This window comes from Megalobrama amblycephala, unplaced genomic scaffold (genome assembly GCF_018812025.1).
Source record: "Megalobrama amblycephala isolate DHTTF-2021 unplaced genomic scaffold, ASM1881202v1 scaffold199, whole genome shotgun sequence".
Lineage (NCBI taxonomy): Eukaryota > Metazoa > Chordata > Actinopteri > Cypriniformes > Xenocyprididae > Megalobrama > Megalobrama amblycephala.
In genome coordinates, this window is record NW_025953336.1 from 1,204,429 (window position 1) to 1,229,776 (window position 25,348).

Here is a 25,348-nt window from a genome sequence, read left to right on the forward strand (position 1 = left end):
CTTTTCCTTACATTCCATCTCCAAATGTCTTGCTGATGGGGCCTCTAGTTCTTTTTCATGATTTGAATCCTAGTGCCTCTTGGCAGAGGACTCTTGTTTCCGTATCCAACATTTGAAGTGTGACATTGCTATTTGCAAATTACCCTGCAGTAAAGGAAGAACAATGGCGAATGTCTTCATAAATCTGTGAGGGCTTGTTTCTTTCATGCTAACTGTTCTCTTCCCCTAGAATTTCAGCTTGCCAAAGGATGTATCAGAACTCACTGTCAGCTCCCCTCTGAGCAAATTACAGGGACAGAAAGGAAAGGGAGGAGAGAGAACAAGTGAAAACAGGATGGGAAGCAAGCAGAGGAGTAAGAGAGGGTTGTGGGAGTGACAGAGACAGAGAGAGAAAAGAAAAGGAAATAGAAATCTTAAGATAAAACTGAGATGGAGAGGAGAGGGCAAGAGAAGCTTATTGTGAAGGATGTTTTTTGACGCCTAAGTATATGCAAATCAATGTCAAGGAACAATTAAATAATAGATTTTAAATTTGGATTGGATGTCACCACAAATTCACACTCCCTTTGTATTAAGCCTAAGAATAACCTTTAACCTTCAGTAAAATCACTGTACTGCACAACCTAGGGCTCTATGAAAACAGGGAATCACGGAATTCAGTCATCAACCCAGAATGCAGAATGTATTGAATAAAGTGGAATGTCACTGAATTTGACAAATATTGGATTGTTAAATCAAAAGTAGGGCTGCACAATCAATCAAATTCAAAAATGGACTAGTGATCATTACCACAAAATGAAGTATGAAGTCTGCATATTCTGAGATTATTTGCAATGCTGAAAAATTAACATTATAAATTAAATTGTTTCACAAGGGAGAATTACAGTTAACATTCACAAGCACTTATGGCATTAAACAAACACACTTATTTGCATAATTGCTGTCAAATATTAGATAATTTGCCTACAGTATCCAACATACTGAATCACTTGACAAATTGGACAATTGTTAAAATGTTTTAAAAATTGTTAAAACTGTCCTTGATTATGAATTTAAAAAAACTTTGTGAAAGAACATTCAGGTCAATAGTCCATTTTTTTTAATCATTATATTATAGTACATTTTTCACCAGTGACTGATTTTTGACATTAAGGGCTAGATTTACTAAACAGGACAAATTGGAGTGAGAGCGCAATTCCATAAAGTTCACCCCTAGTTCACCCCTTTCTGTGGCATAATAAAGTAATCAGTCGCATGGTCAAATTTGTTGGTCCATGAAACTACTTTCACTGAGTTAAAAAGCTAACAAATACCTTATAAAATTGCAGGTACATAGCAACAAACACACAAACAGACATCAGGGATATTTCCTCTGAGGTGGTACATTACAAATAGGCCCATAAATGGATTCCCAATATCTTGGAAATGGTATTATTATTTTATTTAATTATTACTGCATACAGGAGATGCAAGGTTGCACAAAATAAATATTAAAAGTAATAACTTATTGATTTGGAGGTGTTATGGGAAATTAATTCTCTCATATTTGCTCAGACTGCACTCAGAGATGCTAAAATAAACACTCATATATTCTCATAAGGTGATGTTAGATTTCCCACAGCTTTGATGGGTCAACACAGGTATCAGTAACTTGCTGTTTTTCCACAGCAGTCTCTATTAACGTCTGATCTCATGTGATCTCACAGGGTCTTTAGGAGGGACAGCGTCTCTCCAGCAATGCTGTATCACAGTTACATCTCAACTCAGTCTTATCAGGGTTATCTTCAGAGGGCCTGATCCGATGTCACTTACTCTGAGAGCTCTTACACAAGTTATTTCCATTGAGATACGTCAGCATGCAGATGGGAATCATGGCTTACAAATTAATCAGCAATTTTAGACAGTATATAATGTATAGAAATCTGTAACTAGAGGTTTTTTTTTGTTGTTTTTTTTTAATCATTGGTGTGTTCATGCAATCATTTGCAAAGCATTCAATTCCTTATTTAATGAAAAATATAACAATATTATGTATTGAAAATGTTTTAAATAATAGACTGTGTTCTGTAACACTGGCTGGGAAAAAAAATAAAAGTAAATTAGTTAACAGCCAAAAGGAACACTAATCTCCACAACAGTGATTTCAAACAGAAATATTTACACTATTATTCTACATAAACAGTTTCTTTCTTTTTTTTTTTAAATCATGGCAATGTTTTACAGAACAGAGTGGCAAAGCAAATTTTAGCTTTATTACCTGTTGAAATTAATGGATGCAATCAGCTTATTGATGCAGTAAATCAATGTTGAATTTTCTCACTAGCCAGAGCAACACATTCCTGCAGTATTTGAAATAGAATAATGATCTGCTAAAGTGGAAGAGAAAGAAACAGTGCTTGCTTTGCATTCTGTTCATTTTACATTGATTGTCACTCACTGGGGAAGTTTAAATTTCTCTACAGCTCCATTTGCAACTCAGTGTACCACGCTTTGATTTTAAAATCCAATGGAGGCAATTAGCTACCTCGTTTTCATGTCCCTGATCCGCATCAGTTCTGACATTTGGCTTGGCAGCACTAAAGCCATTCCTTGCAGAGGGATGACCCTGCTACCACCAAGGAGAGCTCTTTCACCCTGACAAACCTCGAATATTGAGGCCAAATTAATTGCTTGTGTATTTGATTTGTGGCCTAGTGGAAAGTACACGTTTCTAAGCTGTTAAGCTTTAGTGACTAATGAAAGTTTGAATCAAGCTTGCAACATTTCTCATGCTTCCTTTCCTCTTGCAGTAATCTCACCTTTGTTTTGACACAAAAGTGTCAAAAACTCCACTCCAAAAATAAGCTGCTTGATTTCTTCCTCTGACATCTCAACAAAAATGTAACAGTGACCAGATTTTTAATGGCTTTGTTTCCAGACTGTGGAAGTGTTTCACAAAAAGAAATAAGAAATGTTTTTTGAGCACCAAATCAGCATATTATTATTGAGGATATTGTTATACCATGTAACACAAAAGAATGAAGTAATGGCTGCTGAATATTTAGCTTTGCCATCACATGGATAGAGTTGTCAAATGTACCGGTACTTCCGGTACATTTGACAAAAAAAAACAAAAAAAATTACCAGTACCAAGTACCGGGTATATTTGGGACCCGCTTTCAAACGCTCTCATTCGTGTTTGTTTGAGTGTCAAAGTTGTCTATTTACAGCATGTTTTTACAAGTGTTGAGCATTGTAGCCAATCAAAATCATATCTGTTGAGTGTGTGAATGCAATGACCAATTAGAGGTGCTATTCAGTAAGTTTAATTCAGTAAGTCAGAATCCACTTAACGCTGCTAAAAAAAAAAACGCACAAGGTTTTGTTTTGTTCAACACGAGCTGCATGCTCACGAATCCTTTCATTATAACCAACAAGGTGTAAACACAATGTAAATAAGAGTTTCATTGTACAAACCCGATTCCAAAAAAGTTGGGACACTGTACAAATTGTGAATAAAAATGGAATGCATTAATTTACAAATCTCATAAACTTGTATTTTATTCATAATAGAATATAGATAACATATCAAATGTTGAAAGTGAGACATTTTGAAATGTCATGCCAAATATTACCTCATTTTGGATTTCATGAGAGCTACACATTACAAAAAAGTTGGGACAGGCCAGAAAAGTTAAATATACATATAAGGAACAGCTGGAGGACCAATTTGAAACTTATTAGGTCAATTGGCAACATGATTGGGTATAAAAAGAGCCTCTCAGAGCGGCAGTGTCTCTCAGAAGTGAAGATGGGCAGAGGATCACCAATTCCCCCAATGCTGTGGTGAAAAATAGTGGAGCAATATCAGAAAGGAGTTTCTCAGAGAAAAATTGCAAAGAGTTTGAAGTTATCATCATCTACAGTGCATAATATCATCCAAAGATTCAGAGAATCTGGAACAATCTCTGTGCGTAAGGGTCAAGGTCGGAAAACCATACTGGATGCCCATGATCTTTGGGCCCTTAGACGGCACTACATCACATACAGGAATGCTACTGTAATGGAAATCACAACCTGGGCTCAGGAATACTTCCAGAAAACATTGTCGGTGAACACAATCCACCGTGTCATTCGCCGTTGCCGGCTAAAACTCTATAGGTCAAAAAAGAAGCAATATCTAAACATGATCCAGAAGCGCAGGCGTTTTCTCTGGGTCAAGGCTCATTTAAAATGGACTGTGGCAAAGTGGAAAACTGTTCTGGGGTCAGACGAATGAAAATTTGAAGTTCTTTTTGGAAAACTGGGACACCATGTCATTCGGACAAAAGAGGACAAGGAGGACAACCCAAGTTGTTATCAGCACTCAGTTCAGAAGCCTGCATCTTTGATGGTATGGGGTTGCATGAGTGTGTGTGCCATGGGCAGCTTACACATCTGGAAAGGCACCATCAATGCTGAAAGGTATATCCAAGTTCTAGAACAACATATGCTCCCATCCAGACATATGCTCCCATTTCCAACATGACAATGCCAGACCACATACTGCATCAATTACAACATCATGGCTGCGTAGAAGAAGGATCTGGGTACTGAAATGGCCAGCCTGCAGTCCAGATCTTTCACCCATAGAAAACATTTGGCGCATCATAAAGAGGAAGATGCGACAAAGAAGACCTAAGACAATTGAGCAACTAGAAGCCTGTATTAGACAAGAATTGGACAACATTCCTATTCCTAAACTTGAGCAACTTGTCTCCTCAGTCCCCAGACGTTTGCAGACTGTTTTAAAAAGAAGAGGGGATGCCACACAGTGGTAAACATGGCCTTGTCCCAATGTTTTTGAGATGTGTTGATGCCATGAAATTTAAAATTAACTTATTTTTCCCTTAAAATGATACATTTTCTCAGTTTAAACATTTGATATGTCATCTATGTTGTATTCTGAATAAAATATTGTAATTTGAAATGCCCACATCATTGCATTCTGCTTTTATTCACAATTTGTACAGTGTCCCAACTTTTTTGGAATCGGGTTTGTGCAATTGAGGCAGCTTTTTATTATAACAGAAGTTTTTGAGAGAGAGCAGAATTCAGTGAGTTCAGAGTTCTTGTGCTTCAGAGTTCAGAGTTCAGAGTTCTTGTGCTTTAGAGATTAGCCCCTTTCACACATACAGTCTTTACTGGTAAATTACCGGTAAATCACCTGTATAAGATCATGTGTGAATAGGACCTTTTCCAAAAATACTGGTAAATCAGTTCTGACCCAGCCAGACACAGCCTTCTTTTCTTTGCAGTTGGATACTATTATGCATGTCTTGTATTTTTAAGAGCAAAAATGTATTTTGTTTGATAATCACCTCATGCCTGTCACTCAAATTGAACAGAAGTTAAACTAAAGTGCTTGTCCTCATGTGAGTGAATGAAGACAATGACACAGCATTTAAAGATCATTTCCAATGACTGACATCACAGAATTTACCGGTATTTTGGTGCTGATGTGTGAATGGTCTCTTAACAGTAAAAAGCCAGTATGCCATTGCTTGTGTGAACAGCATATTTGTGTATTTACTGGTAAAGTCATTCTGGTATTTTTATGGTAATTTACTAGGATTGCTGTATGAAGGGGGCTATTGACAGCCTTAATTATTATAAAGGGAGGCTCTCCTCTTGCTTTCTGTTTATTACCCATTCACAAACTTAATGCAAGTTTAGTTTTTATGCTGCTAACTACATTGTTTTATACAAGTTTCTGGACTGACAACTGCATTAAAATTTGCAATTGAATCAGATACTGAGATGGTTGACAGTGATAACCAATGGATGAGACAAAATGGGATAAAATCTTTAATTCAAAGTCTTTAATTCAATTCAAGTGTTGAGCATTGGCTACAGTGCTCAACACTTGTAAAAGCATGCTGTAAATAGGCAACTTTGACACTCAAACAAACACGAACAAGAGCGTTTGAAAGCAGCGTCTACCAGCGGGTCCCAAATAAAATTTGGCTCTGGTACTGAAATTGTTACTGAGAACCACTAAATTTGATTGGTATTGGTAAGACTACTGAAAATGTTGGTACCGTGACAACATTAAACAGGAATACATTTAAATTAAAAATATTATGCACACTGTAGTTATTCAGCTATTGCTGAAATCTTGTGGCTTCAACAGATACATCTATTGGCAATCTGTACAAAATGCACTTTCCATCCAAAAGGGGTCACCATTTGAATCTAGACACTATATGTCCTCTTTGTCTGGATGTGTTTTCAGTCTGTTGGAGGGTTGTTTTCGCACCCTTAATGCTACTTCATATTTAGTCATCTAGGAAGCAGGCCCGCTACTGGCTTCGGTAATGTGGCGTGAAGAATCCGCAGTGGCAGCAGCCAGCGGTGTAACGTGCCCCACTGTGCCTCCAAACTGCATCCAGCATCCTCTAACACAAGCACTGCAGATATCAGGCTAAAAATAGAAGGCTAATTTCTGCACGACAATGCCGGAGCAGAACTTAAGAGTGGGAAGCGATTTTGGAAGCCTCCTACATGCTGATGAATCAGGACCGGAAAAAGCGAGCTTAGAATCAGTCATGTGCAGAAATGGTGTGCTGTGAATGAGAGTGGGCAGGTCTCAAGGATGATGGTACAACCTGCCAGCTAATGCAGCCTACAAAACGAGATGTGTAGAGGCAGGAAGAAATGATGTTGGCTGTGATTTGTTCTGTCAAATTCAACCATAAACAAACTGGTAACATCTCTGGTGTTGTGTGAAGGGTTCCACTTAGTGTGAGAATACATGAGAACTGTGGGTGGGAGGTCTTTGGGGTCTGCATTTAAAATGACATACTCTATTAAACATAATATATAATATATAAAATATTCTACATAAATCTAGTTTTAAATCTAGTTAATAATCAGAATTTTATTAAATCATCATTTTGCAACAATATAACATTGCATCTGGTTTATGCTTTTATCCAAATAAACTTACACTGCATTCAAGATATACATTTAATCAGTTTATGCATTCCCTGGGAATTGAAACACACTGCTTGAGGTACAGAAATGCATGGTTGCATAGAAGGACCAAAAATATTGATATTTCAGTTTGTTTCTCACAAAAATAGCTATCATGTGGCTTGAGAAGACTACGTGCACAAGTCTTATGAATGACTTATACTTTAAGGATCCTTTAATGATACTTTTTCTTTTTCTGAAGCTTGAAAGCTTTAGTGCCCATTCATTGCAATTTAATGGAAAACAGCAACAAGCACAATCTAAAAAATAAAAAGGTATTCTTTTTCCATGGATAAAAGAAAGCCAAACCGGCTTGGATTGATTTGAGACTGAGTCAGTGATTTTCACTTTTGGGTGAAACTTGAAAGAAAAAAAAAAGAATACATGCTTCCCCTTTAAGCAGACAAACAATGTCAGAGAGATGCTCTTTATGGTGATAAGCTCTGATGTCATATTATTGCAGTGGTTCATTTAGTGCAGCATTTCGGTCTGATAGCTCATCACCCCACTGTCATTTGGTTGGTTAGAGGCAGGCAGCCCACCTGTCCAGCTGAGCTCTGCCATTCGACAGGTGTTGGGGGTGGTGGTTTGCAGGGTGAATGATGAACGTACGTCTGACAGGGGAAGGGTGGGGGTGTGCAAGGGTCCCTGGAGTCTAATCCTATCGAAAGAGGCAGTGATGCAGAGAGCTGGGTGTCATGCAGGGACGGTCAAGCTCGGTGTAAGACTGATAGCAAAGCGATTACCGATTTCAGGCCGTTAACACACTATCCTTAGGATTCAGTGATGACCAAACCTCGAACAGAATACTCTAAAGTAGGAAAGCGTTGAAACATGAATGTGTAGTAGCAGCAATTCATGCGAAAGATGAATCTGTAGTCACTCTTACATAATGTATCATGTTCAGTCCAAACCATAGTTTTCCCACTTAGTGTCGCTGTAAAATAATACTTAAGGTCAAGAGGGCTGATAATGCTAGCATATTTTGTAAAGTCAAATTAAAATTCTACCAGAACGAGAGTCCGCAACCAATGCAATGCTATTTCAGGCTGCAAAAGAAGTCACTGCCTCCTGCAAAAATTCCTAAATTTAACTCTACAACATCAGACCAGTGGCATTTATTTCCTCAAATAAATAAATAATCCTTGATAAGAAAAGCTTAGGAGAAAATGATGTGCTTCCATGCAAGCAGTTCTTGGACTAGCAGGATGATCATCGCTCTGAACTTCGAAGACAGCATTACTGTTAAGGCCTGTACACACCGGGACGAATATCGCGAGCGATTATCACTGACATTTAACACCTCGTGACTAAACAAAGGGCGCCAATGTGAGTGTGCACACGAAAAACAGGCAGGTGTAAAAGCGTCATTTTTTAAAAAACGCCTCGGGTTCGTTTTTTTGGTTTGATGTGCCGCGTAAAAAACTGACTGACCAATGAGAGTGGTGCTTTTGTTCACGTGCCTGGAGCTCCTGAAGTTACAGTAAAACACGACTTGGTGGTGCTCAAGCACAAAACGGTCTTGCCGAGCACACATTGATACCAAGACGACGAAGAGAAAGTAGACATAAGTATATATATATATATATATATATATATATATATATATATATATATATATATATATATATATATATGTGTGTGCCATTTTATATCTGCATTTTTTTCTTCTTTAACATTTTATTTTATATATCATAAATGAAGATTTATATATCATAAATACGTTTATTTGCACTACCGTTAAGCACAAGCGCCACATACTGTCAGGGAGTGAATTTGCACGTCCACTCTGCACATCACCAGTGAAAATCGCTTGGGTATGAACACAAAAAACGTCTCGAAAAACGCTAGCAATAAACACGTGCGATATTCGTCCCGGTGTGTACAGGCCTTTAGAAATATTTGTGCACAGCATCTACTTCATGGTATCATCAGTTGAGTCTTTTTTTTACTGCAACTGTCAAATTAAAAAAGAGTTAAAAGCACATCTTAACACACATACTTTGTTCCATTCTGCTCTGCTCCTCTAGCTGTTTTTGAATGCAAGAATGCATCTTGTGTGAACAGTTCCTTTCAACTCATTCAGTGCCGCCTGCTCTCGGTAAGAGTCATTTGGCGCATTGCCTGTGGTAGAAGTAGTAGAACTGGCTGACTCACAAACATGAGCTTGAAATGCTCAGATGTTAGGAATAACCATGTAAACAACAAATGGAACATGCATTTACACTGGATTATGCAGAAGTCCATCTCATGCCACTGCATCAGACCAAACCTTCCCTGCAGCTTCTAGCTCTCCTTCTCTGACTGTCTCTGCCCCCAGACACAAACCCCCACCCCATCAACCCCACACCCCTCCCCCTCCTGGCCTTGATGGTGAAGCAGAGCTCCCTGGAGCATGACTGACAGTACTGAGAGCCAATCACTCATCTAGAACTGCGCTCTGCCTTATTGGCCATTATCTCTGCTGTCAACACCGAGGCAGAGACGTGAGCGGTGTCTATCCTAGCAGCCCCTTTGTTTTTGTCCTGTCTCCTTCCATCCAAACACTTCCATGTACTGACAAGGACACGACTAAAGCCAAATTCGGAAGCTTGTCACCCTTTCATGTTTTAAATCTGTGACAAAAGCCCCATATAATAGCTAACTTGCATTGTGCATCAATCACATCACTTATTCTGGTGTGTGCTCTTGTGAGATATGACGCTAAAACTTTGCATTGGTTTGAAATAGTCGACCATTTGTAAGCTTTGTGCAGTATGTTTGTGTTAATTGCCAGTAAAATAAAATATCTATTGAACACAAAACTGGCAAAACGTTTAGAATGGAGAAATCAAAAATTAAAAATAATGGAGCTAGAAAAAACTATCTTTTTTTGCATTCTGCTGCCCTGCTTTTCCATTATTTTCTATGTGAAGGCTCTAGATGGACCTTGCGTTTTTTCTCCTATTCTTTAACTTGAGCACTGTATTTTTAGAATGCTGTTTAATGACGCGAGCACAAAGGTCAAACATATAGGATGAATTCAGGTTGATTGGGACACTTTTTGCCATTGAGATGACTGGGAAAAAGTGTCCCAATCAACCTGAATGCACCCTATGTCTTGCACGTTTACATAGAAAAGCAAAGGAAAAGTATCCTTTAGTAGTAATATTTGCATAGTATCCTATATATTTGCGTAGTGGAATGCAAAAATGCGTTCTGTGTTCATTGATACAGTCAACAACAGAAAATTAAGATTGTTTATCATGTAGCTGAGACTTTCTTGTGTTTCCACCAAAGTCCCTTTCAAGGTCTTTGGTTTCAACTAGATGTTCATACATGATGGACTACAGCTCACTCAGGGGAGGAGCTAATGATTCTTAACTAATAGGGCAGATTCCGTCATCAGTTTTGGGTGGACCCTGTTACATTGTGACATCACAATATAGGAAATGCAAACGAGTCATTTTGAGACACTGTTTATGATTTTTGGGGAATAAATATTAAAAAAAAGAGTAGGTGGATTTCTACCATTATGGTTGTGTTGCTGACACCTTTGTTCAAACACCATGTAAAAGTGAATTTTACATAGTAGGTCATCTTTAAGAAGATACAACATAATCTTGAATCAGTGTTTTTTGTTTGTTTGTTTGTTTTTTTTCCCTTCTTTTTTTCCTGGATAAACTTCAAACTTCACTTTTGTTTTTGTTAGAATTTTGCTGAATGTAAAGAAAACACATTTAACCATATCGGTTATCTGCCGACATCACATATAAATATACTGAAAGCTGGAAGGAATTACATTTTTTTTTTCTTTGCTCTGGAACATATGGAAGAATAAAGAGCTTAAAGGGGACTTATTATGCAAAATTAACTTTTACATGGTGTTTGAACATAATGTGATTTCTGTCCCTGCTGTTTACGTTCACAGACATAACCAACTGTGTTTATGTGAACATTGTGTGTTTTTGACAACCTTCTGTGTATTTGACAGTTTAAGCCCAATAAAACATGAAAGAGAAGTTAATTTCTTACTCATGAGATGTGCCGTCTGATAGCCAGCTTTCTGTGCATGTGATTCAGATGTGTGCGCTCAGAAAATGATAAATTATAAGTTTAAACTGATATAGCTTTAAAACACATGCAGATAATAAACTTTCATGAAAAATGAAAATTTCACTTTACTGAAGCTCAGACCATACTGATGCTTTCAGTCTGAACATTAAGATGGTGTGTTTTTACATCAGAAAAGTAAATGCAACGAACCCAACAAGTGTTGCATCACTGAATTGCATCTTATTCTTCTGTGATAGCAAATGTATTTATAAATATATATATATATATATATATATATATATATATATATATATATATATATATATATATATATATATATAATATATATATATATTTTTTTTTTTTTCCCACAAAAAGATGACAATATAAACCAGAAGAATTTGCAACAACAAGATCATACATCATAGCAAAACCATGTTTAGGTTTGGCATAAAAACGTGTACATCAGCAACGTACAAAGACATATCAAGACTGCAGTGTTTAGCATTTTATCTGCCAGGAAATATGATTTTTCCCAAAATTCCCAAACCTGGGTGTTATGTAACATGCATGCTATATGATGCAACAGGCTCAGTTTAACAGCATTTTAATTGCAGGCCAGAAACAGGTTTGCTGTTGATCCAAAACTGTGTCCAAATTCACGTTGCAACATTCCCGCACACATGGGTGAGCAGAGCAAACAACAAACACCAACAACTAAAGCTCAGCAGACTCTTTCATGCTCACTTCAGGTTTCATTTTATTATAGCTGACGGTCTGAGAGTTAGTGACAGGGAAGGAGAAACAGTAAGGCCAGAATGTAAAAGAATGTTAAAGAGAAGAATCGTAAAAATCTACAGCTGTGTTTCCAAAGACAAATCGTAGCAGCTTTGAATCCAGCTGGAACTAGTTGTCGCCAATGGCCACAACACTCTCTGTGTGTGTGTGTGTGTGTTGTGTGTGTGTGTGTGTGTGTGTGTGTGTGTATGTGTGTGTGTGTGTGTGTGTGTGTGTGTGTGTGTGTCCATGTGTGCACGCTAATGCAGATGTGGAAATATGACAGTGGTGCTTCTCAGTAAAAGATAAGAACTGAAGAGCTTGTGTGTGAGAGGAACATTTTTGGAACCCAATATACCCAAGTCAAGTCACCTTTATTTATATAGCGCTTTTTACAATGCAGATTGTGTCAAAGCATCTTTACATTGATTAACTGGTATATAATATTGGCTGCACAGCAGCTCTTAAAGAATAGTGTCAATGCAGGCAGATCAAAGCACTGTTGAATATCAAATGTCAAGTCAAATGTCAAGTGTCCCCAACTAAGCAAGCCAATGGCGACAGCGGCAAGAAACCCAAACTCCAACAGGTGACATCAGGTGGCAAACAGCTGGCAAAACGGATAGTAAAACCTGAAATCAGCTACACTGGGGGGGTCCTTAAATGGATAGTACGGATAGTAAAACGGATAGTACGGATAGTGAAACGGATAGTAAAACCTGAAATCAGCTACATTGGGGGGTCCTTAAACTGTCTCCAGGAACATTGCTTATTAAACATACTATATAATTTCTTAATGAAATGTAAAAATTAGTTTTAAACCAGCAAAATAACATTTTGTTGATAAATTGGTTTCTATAGTATTTCTACTGTGTTAGGCTGGTTATCTTCAAACACTGTGAAATCTAATTAGCTTAAAATCCAGTCAACATAAATGTATGCTAAACATCAAATATGATTATTGTGCTGCATGATATATTCTAGCTGAAATCTTATTGTATGATGCTCCTTCAGGTGTCAAAACATTTTTTGAATTATCCCTTTATAGATCTCAGCTGCTGACCGAAAAGTTCAGAGGTTTTTTTCTCCATAAACATGTTTACTAAAGGGATTCATAGGGATCTTTATGATGACTATGACTAAAAAAGTGCTTTAACAATTTCTGGTAATAAAAATGGTAATAAAACATGACAAGGTCTCAGAGTTAAACAGTGTCAGAAAAAAAAAAAATCTTAATCATGTCAAATAACATGGTCAAGTCAAAGTATCTGAATAATTTCTGGTCCCACATTTTTATCAATTTTACTGGTAGTCCACTGTATGAAGATTTTTTGGGTATAATATGTCACAGTTTACCTTATTTTGCTTATCCTATTTTGCTATAAAAAAAAAACATAAAATTATATCTAGCGTCTGAATAATTTTTGTATATATATATTGTGTATAAGAAAATCAGTCCTGGCATATGTATTTATTTCAAGCTATCTGATAATGACAAAGGAGTAACAGTCATTATTTATAAATATTTGACCAATGAATGTCATGACTGACCATTCAAAGTCAGTAATCCAGGCAGCAGAGCATATTAAACTGCTTTTAATAATAAAAAATAAAATATATAATAAAATAATGTGTTATACAATATACTATACAGTCCTACTATAGCACAAGCAGAATACCTCTACTTTTCTTCACTATTTTTGTGGTTTGTATTGTACATATGGAGAGTCAAAGTGCAATGTTTGTGATCATCTGACAAAAAGATTAGCATTTAGTATTCATTTCACATGCACAAGCGATTGCACCAATGATTTGATGTATATGGAGGTACACACACAGCTGTTCTCAGGTCGGAGTGCTGGAGGACTAGCACGCTGTTCACAAGTGACTCTGCCCTCTTCTTTCCAAGAGGCAAATGGCAAATGAGGAGTGGGCTGTATCTGCCCCCATGTTTCTGAAAAGGGTGCAGTGACCTCCGGGCTCTACAATGGCAGAAGAGCCCTGCATTGTGTGGCTTGTCTCTCTCTCAGCCAGGTTTCTAAATTTAGAGGAGTATACAGAAATGAAGAATAGTGTGCAGCAGATTCAGATTTAGAGAAGATCCTACAAGATTTTTGCTTGGCCCACTTGTTCAATGCATGCTGTTTCACTCATGCTTTATCTTATAGAGCTTTTATTTATTTATTTATTTATTTATGTATGTTGTCATATATGTACGTATGCATGAATAATAAAAGGTGAATTGTGTCAATTTCTGTGCCGCTAGAATCACCAAAATTAATCACTGATTCAGAAAGGTTTCCCAAACACTTTCCCATCTGGTCAGATAAACACATCTGCCCCAAAAACATGCCATTTGCTATTGTTGTGCTGGGGTGTTCTAATGCTCAAACAAACAGAACAACTTTTTTTGGAAATAAGTAGATGACTTTTCGTTGACTAAAAAAAGGTGGTGTCTCATTTTTAAAAGCATACAGTATAGAGAGCATACAGAAAAGAACATTGTAAAAATTGACTGCTTATTTCTCTTGAGGTGTAAATAACTATATTCCTAAAGTTACTTTAAGGAATTATAATGGTTGCTTTTCTGAAAAGAGTCAGCCTCAATGATGTATGCGGCCGGCAAATGCAACCTCTAGAAGGCACAGCCTTCAAAATGAGACAGCAAAAGTAATTTAATACTGAAATGTTTTAATTATGCTTCACTTTTAAATGGGACCTAATTGCCACTTTTACTAGATGTAATATAAGTCTCAGGTGTCTGTGAAGTTTCAGCTCAAAATACCCCACAGATCATTTATTATACCATGTCGTAAATGGGAATTTTTGAGTGGAAGGAAAAACATGCTGTTTTCGTGCATGTATCTTTACGCCCCCTATCCAGAACAGTGCTGTGCATTTACAGCTTGTGCCTTGGATATTTTGCCAAAAAGTAACAAAACATCTGTTTTCTTTCACGTCTTATTGCTCTTAAACTGTCATATACACACAAGGTTATGTCAAAACCACACAAAGTTAAAGGTCCCATGGCATGAAAATTTCACTTTATGAGGATTTTTACATTAACATGGAGTTCCCATAGCCTGCATATGGTCCCCCAGTGGCTAGAAAAGGCGATGGGTGTAAACCGAGCACTGGGTGTTTTGCTTCGCGTTTGAGAAAATGAAAGCTCAGACGACCCAATCTGTATTCTTCCCCATATGTCGTCATAAGGAGAAAGGTTACCTCCCCTTTCTCTGCTTTGCCCGCCCATGAGAAAATGAGCTACTACCGTGAGATTCAAGCACAATATTTTTTTTTTCCTCAAGAGACACATCATGCCTTGTAAACGAGCTAATCATGGCAGTTGCTCAGTGTTTGGATGTACAAATGAACAGGAATAATTTTATTTTCTCTGGTAATACGCCGATACAACTTCCCATAGTTTTGTATGTCTGCACCACACATTTCACCGACCACTGTTTCCTCAACGTGGGCCAATACAGCCCAGTTACTGTCGCTAATGTAAAGGTAGACAGCATCAAGTGTGTGTGTGAATACACACGCTGTAATGCGAGTGTTGTACATTTCTTTGTTGTTTGAAACCGTTCTGCTGTTATGGTGCACGCAATATACACATTTCCAGATTGCAGAGCTTGATGTAATTGTAAAAAGATTGTAAAAACTTTTAAGATTTATGAAATATAAAATATGTAAACAGATAAATGATGTTGGCATGGTTGCACATTTTCCACAACGGCATCAATCCGAAAAGGTATTTGTAATAATGGCAGAGGACTAATTTAGTTGCGCTGGTTAGTGTCTATAGCTGATAATTATATATATATATATATATATATATATATATATATATATATATACAATAGCAAATCAGAGCAACATGAAGAGCCAACAATGTAGGCTAGCATTAGCTACACGATAATAACTGTAACAGCATACATAAACCAACTAAAGTACCGTATCCAGACACAATGTTTTAAACTAACCATTCGGAGATGTCCTGCTGTAGCCGTTGAGTTGCAACTTCATCCGGATCAGATTCTGGGTCAAACTGAAAACTTGAACGACTGCATGTCTACGAGCCATTGCGATACATCCACTGTCAACATTAGCGCATGGTACCGTGGCTGCAAGCTGGTTAAGGCCACACCCACCCTCCACCTGGCCCGCCTCTCTCCTCCTCATTACAATTTAAAGCTACAGACCCAGAAACAGCACGTCCTGAGGAAAGCTCATTGTGGGACTGGCTTGTAGTGGCTGAAATTCTGCACCAAGGCTGAATTTCGGGAAAGAGACTTCAGATACAGTACTAGGGACCACTTAGGCATATATAAAAGCAGGGCTGCCAACTTTTGAGTTCAGCTTAGAGTGAGATTTTGGGGGTGGGGCTTTGGTTACGGGGGAGGGGCTTATGGAGGGGCGTGGCTTGCTTTTGTACTGTATTTTTATGATAAAGTTATGTAAAATAACTGCTCAGTGCTGCAAAACAAACAACTCTGCTAATGCTAACTTAATTCTATATAAACTATTAGGGGTGTGACGAAACAGGTATCTCACGAGATGAGACGAGATGGCGAAATACATGACTAGAAAAAATAGTCTGCAGGTGTATTTGAAATGTTTTAACTAATCATCTTGTAATGAATGTAATTTCAGTTCTACTTTCTGAGTATGAATCATCATATGCAGTAAAAAAACAACAATACTCAAGTACTGTAAAAGGTTTTGCCACTAACTCAACTGACTGACTTCTCTTCTGTATGATTTCAGTCTCTTAGATCTTACTGTACATGATTTATGAGCTTCTACAACCTTTGACCTCCTAACTGAACTCCTTTCCACAAACATCATAGAAATAAAAACAGTATAAATAAAAATGGTTACACTTTACAATAAGGTTTAATTTATTAACATTAATGTATTAATAACCAACATCAACTAACAATGAGCAATATCTTTGCTACAGTATTTATTAATCTTTGTTAATGTTAGTTAATAAAAATAGTCATTCATTGCTAGTTCATGATAGTCCACAGTGCATTAACTAATGTTAACAAATGAAACCTTATTGTTTGTACTTAATAAGATTAAGAGAAAACTGTTATTCGTTTTTATGGTAACACTTTACAATAAGTGCAACCATAATCGCACTCTCTTAATATTCAAAGTGCAAATAAGACCAAATTTTTCTTTCATACAGAGCTAAGAGATGGTTACAACTACACAGCCCAGCCTAAAATAGCTTTCATATTGAGAGATATTTGCATTTATCAGGGAGCCGCTTTCAAAATGCGGGGTATTGAAAACGCGTTTGAATGCGCGCTCGCGTTTACTTTCACTTTCGTGATCGCGCGTAACTCTGTAAATATGGAGCGGCGGCGACCGTTATACAACTGAATTAAATGTTTTTTTAATTTAAATACATAGCAAAACTACAGTTGAGGCATAATATAAACGTAGCGGTGGCATATTCTTTCCTAATCATCCTAACACTCTGTCATGGCAACATCACGAGACTATACTTTTCGCCTCGACGAGAAATCTCGTCACAATTTTGTCCTGCTCGTCACACCCCTATAAACTATATAACAGCATATTACGCCTATTAGTTACTAGCCTAAACTGGACGGAGACACGGAGCGCCCTGTAACTGACTGACCTGCCTGCGTTCACAATTCACACGGTGCAGAAGGGAGGGAGAACGGCTGACTACACAGTTTATGGGAATAAATTGTGTATTTCCCTCACAGTTGTCACAAAAAAACTCACTACACTGTCTGTCTGGTCTCTCTGCGCGTTGCTTTGCGAGATCATGCGGCGCGATTTTTTTTCCTCACTGCTGCACGAGTCTGCGTGAGAATATGGGGGTGTGGCGTGAGAGCATGAGAATTGGGTCAATTGCGTGAGTCTCACGCTGAATGCATAGGACCTTTAAACACATAAACACAAACGGTTATGTCTATGAATGTAAACAGCAGGAAATAAATTGTATGTATATAATAGATCTGTGTATTAAAGTGACAGCAGTGTAGTATTCACTACCTATTGCTGTATATGATTAGTTAAGTCATCACATCACTGCAGCTGCTGCTAGTAGCTCCAGTTGCTATAGAAACAGTCAGCATTCTGAGATGCATGCTTAGGACTGTTTTTTTTTTGTTTTGTTTTTAACACTATTTGAACATAAGAAATGACATTTATGAGACAGTTCATGTCAGATTTTGTTGCTGATCTGAAATAACATAAGTTATGTAAATGTGAGTTCCGGCAGCAGTTTATGAGATTTCAGGATTCCCCATTCAAGTAGATAGGACTTGGTCTTCTAGGATGTCCAAAATAGCTGCCCGGAAAGACAGGAGGCACTTAAACAGTTAGTATACTGAAACATGGAAATTATGTCATCATTTACTCACCCTTGTGTTGTTCAAAACCCATAAGACTTTATTTTATCTTCGGAACACAAATAAATACATTTTTAATGAAATCTGAGATGTCTCTCCAGTCTCAAGTCTATTCACCCAACATTCTGACGCTTTAAAACGTTCATGAAGAAATTGTAAAATAAATCCATATGAATCGAGCAGTTTAATCCAAGTCTTCAGAAGAGACGCAAATGCTTTATATGATGAACAGATTTAATTTACGCTTTTATTAACAAAAAAACACTGATCAGCAAACAATATTTACATCATTCAATTTTGGTAAACAGAAGCTCAAGTATGCTTGCTTGAGGTTCATTCTTGTGTTTTACGCCAGCACATTAGAGCTTCTGCGAGAACCGATGAGGTTTGTTCATGCGCGTCAAGTAAGTACAGTTGAGCTTCTGTTTATGTTCAATGATCAAATAAATATATGCGAGTGGTGTGAAGTGGATGTGGAGCAGCTAGCGGAGTCAAGTGATTTTGCCGTAAGGTTGGGAGGCCAAGAAGGTTTTCTTGAAAGCTGGAGCGCATCTGTTTTTCCTTTTCCATTTGAGGTTCCATTGCCTTGGAACACAAGTGCCTAGACAGTATAGTCAGTAAGCTTGCACATTACATGTACACTGTAAGAGTACCAGTACCTTTTCCGTTAAGTTTACGAACATTTCTCTTAACCTTAAGCACAACCCAGTGAAATGTGCAATTCAAAATATGAGTAAAATACCTATGAAAAAAATTAAATTAAAATTAAATCATATTAACACAGTACATTGTGCACAGGCCTTTCTTACGCCCGTTTCACACTGGATGTGCAATCAGGCAGCGGAGAAGCTGTGCATATGCAGAGCGGGAGCAGCACGCGCCCATTGTGCTTTCACACTAGTAACGTTTGTCACGCACAGCTGAACTGCGGCTAGTGTACTGCAAAGAAGAGTATCATACATTCTCTCACATTTTCTGGTGTTCTCCTCCAACCACTGTCTGCCATGTGCTTTGATTTATGATGGGCAGCGTACTCTGCTGCGATGTGTCCATGTTCCCCTCTGTCCCACACACATATGCATATAGCATGCTGTATATAGGTAGTTTACATGATAAAAGTAATTTTAAAGTTAAGATATGCCTCTAGATTTAATCACTTGAAGTTTGGGTAAAAACTCCTTACAGTGATGTTTTCTTGTATTTTATTTTTTTTCACAGCGCTGAATGTCATATGGTGATTGTGTTAATCATGTTAACTGGGTCAGTTTTGATCAAGAATAATGCACTGTGGCTTTAATTCAGTATGACCGGTGCAGCAAAAATAGACTCAGCGCCGAAACAATCGCCAAAAAAAATACGCTCTGTTTATGTGTGTGGTGTAAAACCGGCCTTAGAGTGTAGATTTTGGAACACAGACAGTGTAATCAATGGTGTCAGAACTGGCACAGTGTCTAATGGTACCATAGTGGATTTGTGAGCTACAAAACACTTTTCAGTGAATAACAGTATAAACTAAATTTTGGTCAATTCCTCACAAAAAAAAGCTATCATATGTCTTCAAAAAATTGTTTTATGATAATTTTATTTTGTTATTTTTTAACTTGACAGCCCCAATTCCCACCACTTTTATAATATGGAAAAGAGAAGGCGTTTATTTTTATTTATTTATTTTTTGAGGGTGGGCAACGATAACAGAAATTTAATTTGTGTGTGTTTGAAGTATTCCTTAAAAACTGTTTTAGAGTTTAGTTTGACAGACTGCAGGATATCTCATCAAATGTAATTTCAACTGGCTGAAAGAGGAAATATAGCTACAACACTTCTCACCAACACATACACACCCAATTACACACCAAGGAAGAGAGAGCTCTGGAGAACTGTGCACTGAGACACACTGAAAGATAATAATGAAGTCCAGCAAAAGAGTAGTAGTGTGTGACCTCAATGCTAAGGATATGACCTCAAGAAAACCTCCACACAAACACAGACAATGCCAACAGCTGTTGGTAGCTCACAGGGTGAGTCCTTCTGACAGCAGAGTTAACATATAGACAGGAGTTTGAGAAAATGCCACTTCTTGTTACAGTACAGCAGCAGAGCACAGAGGAAGTGAACAGCTCATTATTCCATAGCAGAATTTCCATTCAAAATTCATCTTTGAACGCAGAGAACCATTGAGTGATTTAGAGCCACTGCACGCTGCTAAGGTCACATTTTATGATCAACCAGCTCCATTTATGTCCTATTTAATATCATTACATGCTTTATGTAGAAGCTAAAAATGGAGACTGAGTTATAAAGTCGCTGACATTTGGCTGATTTAAAGACAATATGAAATGACATTCACAACATGTTTTACATTATGGCATTATTTTACAGTAGATGTTTCACCAGTGACTGATTTTCGGAGGTTCTTAACAGCATGAAATGGACTTACATTTTCCCGGTCTGTTTCCAAGGGGATCTAGGCATTTACAGCTCATTTTAATTAAAATATTATTTAAATAAATATAGTGATTTTTTTTCTTACATTATGCTGATGAATTGTGTACATTTTAGTGTACATTAATGCACAATTAATGTGTACAATTGTGTACATACATTGTAGTACATCATGCTAATGAATTGTGAACTGTAGGTCCAGGCACATTAGCATTTGATAATAACTAGGGCCAAAAGTACCTTTTGTCCACTGGATTCCATTCCTAGTGAGGCTGAGAATGGCTGCCATTTTTGCAGAGGTTTCCTTTCATCTTTCACATAATCGTCTACTATGACACATGCTCAAGTTTACCAAATTCCTTCTCAGAGAAGGATAAGAGAAAGCCAAGAGTTCTCCGCACAGAGTGCTACTGACATCTACTTGTCTCACCAGGGGCCTCTCTCACTATATTTTATTGATAAACCTGGGAGAGAATATAGATCCAGTGGATCATGCACCATAAAAGCCTTTAACAAACCATCTGGAGAAAACCTTTCTTTCTAAAGTTCTAAACTGAAAACTTCCTTGGTAGGTTTCACAATGTTGTATTTTGGATATGAAGTGTCCTTAGTGAAAACTAGTTTAGTCTCCATCCCTGTGTCACACTGAGCCAATACAAGATATTCCAGAGCCTGTTCATTTCCATCATGGTCTTAATCTGAGTGTTTGCCTGAACAAACAGACTGAGCAAATGCCTCAAAGGAGGAAAGACAAAGAGGGAAAAAAAGTCAAATATTTGTTAATCAGCAAACTTGAAACATTCAGATGAATATTCCCATCAGCCCCAGAGGCCCGCTGCCTTTTTCTCTTTCCTCTGAATCACACTCTCTCTGGTTCATTCTCTACCCCAGCTTCAAAAACATTCTGTTGAAAAGAGAAAACAGAATGGATAAAATGCACAATATGCAGTTTTGAGCATACCCAGAAACCTATTCTGTTTTATCTCTTTGCTCTGCTAGGGGGAAATCGGAGCACTGAGACTAGGAGGTGAGTTATAGTGATGAGGATTTGAGCAATACGGTAATAAATCTTCAACATGTTGAGCAGTACTACAATATATGTGTGGACAATGGTCTATAATGATACACAATGCAGTTATGTGTGCATGGGCTCATAAAGATGACTGTAGAGAATGTCAGCGAGGACCTTCTTTCTTGCCCTCTTTGCAAAAAAAAAGTAATTTTATAGCTTTGTAAGAGAAGATGCTTTTTGCTAAACCTGAAAAGTATTAAAAAGTAGCATTTAGAAGTTATATTAACTAATAATATAATTTTCTACCATATACAATTGAATGCACCTAGCTAACAACAACTTGCTTTGTTCTGGGTTCACCTCACTCCAGTCTAAACTAACTGATTTTATAGGTAGGCCAAATTTACTACACATTGTCATTTAAATAACCTGAAAATATTGTGGATTATTGAGGCTAATTTTACTAACCACTCTTGCTAAATGGGTTAAGCACACTTATGTTCTCATTTCAGAGTTGTTCGAGTAAATGATTCATTGTAGACCGTGTGGACAGATCAGTTGTTGTCATGATTCATTAAAATGAATCTGTTCAAATGAGTCATTAGGTCGCGAATTGGACATTAGGTTCAAAGGTCAATACGGAATGGATTAATCGAAATTAACGTGTTATTTTGACAGCCCTAATATATATATATATATATATATATATATATATATATGCCCGGCCAAAAAAAAAGTCGCTGTTGGATTTTAATAGGCAAATACTTAAGAGTCAAAGAAAATTATTATTTTTCTAGCATGTTATATGTTTGGTAATGGTTCTTTTAACCCTAAAAGATGGTTGTTTAAGAAATGAAAAGCTACACACTCCATGTATTAAGATGTATCATGGGCATATTCCAGGATGCCAATGTCAAGATTCATCAGGCTCAAATTGTGAAAGAATTGTTAGGAGGAATTATTTTCACACATGAATTGGCACTGACCTTAACCTCAATGTAAGTTTTTGGGATGTGCTGGAGAAGACTTCACAGAGTGCTCACCTCTTACAATGTCAACACAAGATCTTGACAAAAAATGATGCACTTCTCGATGGGAATAAATGTTGTGATGCTATTTCCATCAAGAGGTGCAATTTTTGGTCAAGATCTTGTATTGACAATGCAAGAGGTGAGCACTCTGTAAAGTCTACTCCAGCACATCCCAAAAGACTTTCAATGAAATTAAGGTCTGGACTCAGAGGTGCTAATTCATGTGTGAAAATTATTCTTCATGCTCTCTGAACCATTCTTTCACAATTTTAACCCTGGTGAATCTTGACAATGGCTGGGCAGTGTATATATATATATATATATATATATATATATATATATATATATATATATATATACAGTACTGTGCAAAAGTCTTAGGCATGTCAGTATTTTTAGGCATGTCAGTATTTTCCCCCCCCCCCAAAAAAGGTTTTAAGCCAGTTATTTATATATTTTGCTGTAGTGTGTCAATAGGAAATATCCATTCACATTTTCAAACATTCATTTTGCCATTAATTGTAATAATCCAGTGAGATTTTTGAATATACAAGGAGTCTGACAACAGCCGGTGCTCCACACAGTGATCTGATCTCACCATCATCAAATCCGTCTGTGATTACATGAAGAAACAGATGAAACTGAGACAAACTAAATCCAGGAGAACTGTGGCCACATAACATGTCCACATAAGCATCTACAGTTCCTAATCTGCAAAGCTTCTCCCAAGTGGCCAGTGTATTTGCTCCAAAATGGTAATGAGTTTGATTTGATGACCAGATGACCTTTAAAATCAACACAAGACATACAAAGTGTTCTCTCCTCCCTTTAAAAGCTGATAAGCCTATTAGCTATTTGGTTAGTTTCTGGGTAGCATCAGTTAAGAATGACTGTTTTAAACTTTCTTCTTTTCCCTTGTTTTCCTGGAGGACAAATCTTCATTAGAGATGCTCTCACGTCAGCATTTCAATCATCTCTAATCCTGCTTAGTGCCCCCACAGCATCAGTCAGGGGACGAGGGAGGTGAATATCTCCATGGAACAGCCTAACACAATTTTGTGCAAAATGTGCATTAGCAATATAAATGCTGAAATGTGTGGAGTAATGCGTTATTTGTACATGTCCACACATTGGCTGGGCATCTTGCAAAAACAGCATTGACAGCACAGCTGTTGATCATTTAGCAAATGTTTCCAGGTGAGAACCGAGCTGAGAACTGACCTGAATTCAGCGGTGCTGCTTAAGGCAAGGCATGTGTTTTATGTAAAACGCCACCTTTCCTGTGTCCCAGGCACTGCGGTTATCACTGCGTACTGCACTGGTGTTTACTCTGCTGGCAAGCTGCCAGAGTATTAACGGAAGGAACCATTTGCCTCTGGCCCTGTGTAACACCCCCATCCCTTTCATTTCCAATTTTACAAAACTGATGTATGTGAAGTTGTTTCCTCCAGCACATGCATAATTAAAGCTACAAAATGCATACAGATTGACAAACGAAAGAATTCAAAAGCTAGCAACTGACTCCATGCTAGCATGCCAGATACAGGTACAGTCAGGTGTAAATAATGTAATAATAGTAGACTATTGTGACCTCTTTTGTTCCAGTCCATATACTGTTTCCCATAATCTTAAAAAAAACAAACAAACAAACAAAAAAACAAACAAAAAAAAACTATTGTTGCATGAATACGCAGTGTTGATATGCAGTGCTGTAGTTGAGAACAGCTCGTTTGAGCACAGGCTGTAATCTGAGCAGGATGAGTCTGAGTCAACGTAGAGACCAGAAGAGGGTTAAGTCCGAGCCAAAACAGACCTGAAGAGGGCGGAGTCTGAGTCAAGACTAAATGCTCCCAAGTCCATGACAAGACCAAGACAAAGAAAATATGGTCTTGGACTCAGGCTCAAGACAGACTTTAATCTCAAGTACTGCAACATTGCTTCCCTGTTGAACAGTATGCAAAAAGCAGTATGTCAAATGAGTAGGATGTCTAAATTCTCAGTATTCATGATATACTAAGCTAACAATACACTGTAAAAAATTACCATGATTTTAACAGTAAAAGGCTGTAAAAATGCTGCGGTGAAAAACTGTCAATTGGTTTACAGAAAGTTTCCATACTATATACGGTGAATAACTGTAATAGATCTAATGGTACATTTAATGTAATTTTACAGTAAAATACCGTTAAATTCAGTTTTTGGAAGTGAAAAATAACAATTCATTGTAAAATTTACATTCCCACAATTCCCTGCATGACACTTCACATTTGATATATTTTCGTTGAAATAACTCTGTTTCTTCTTAGTTTTTCTCATTTTTTCTAATCAGTTATGTACATTAGGGTTTTATGTTACATCTAATGTTGTTAAATTAATGTTTATTGCATTTTTAAAATGTAATGCATGTTACCATGATGATGTTTAGTGTGTGTGTGAATGACACTGTGTGCACCTTCTATATGTTAGTGTTGTCCTTCTCAACTTGTGGAAAATCTGCTTGTGATGAACTTTGATTCATCATGTGACTCTTATCACCATTGTGTTTGGTGACTGTCAGTGTATTATAAAGGTACAAAACAGAAATTAGTACTTCATTAGGTTGATAAATTAACATTATATAAGTTAATGAAATACGTTATTTTACCGTAAATTTAACA

General features: G+C 37.3%; 1 protein-coding gene across 20 annotated transcripts in view; it reads right to left on the minus strand.

The window, feature by feature from the left end:
• The window catches only part of LOC125260924 (neurexin-3b), a 494,859-nt gene that overhangs the window by 383,609 nt on the left and 85,902 nt on the right, over nt 1-25,348 (minus strand). The gene's annotated exons all lie outside the window — the stretch shown is intronic.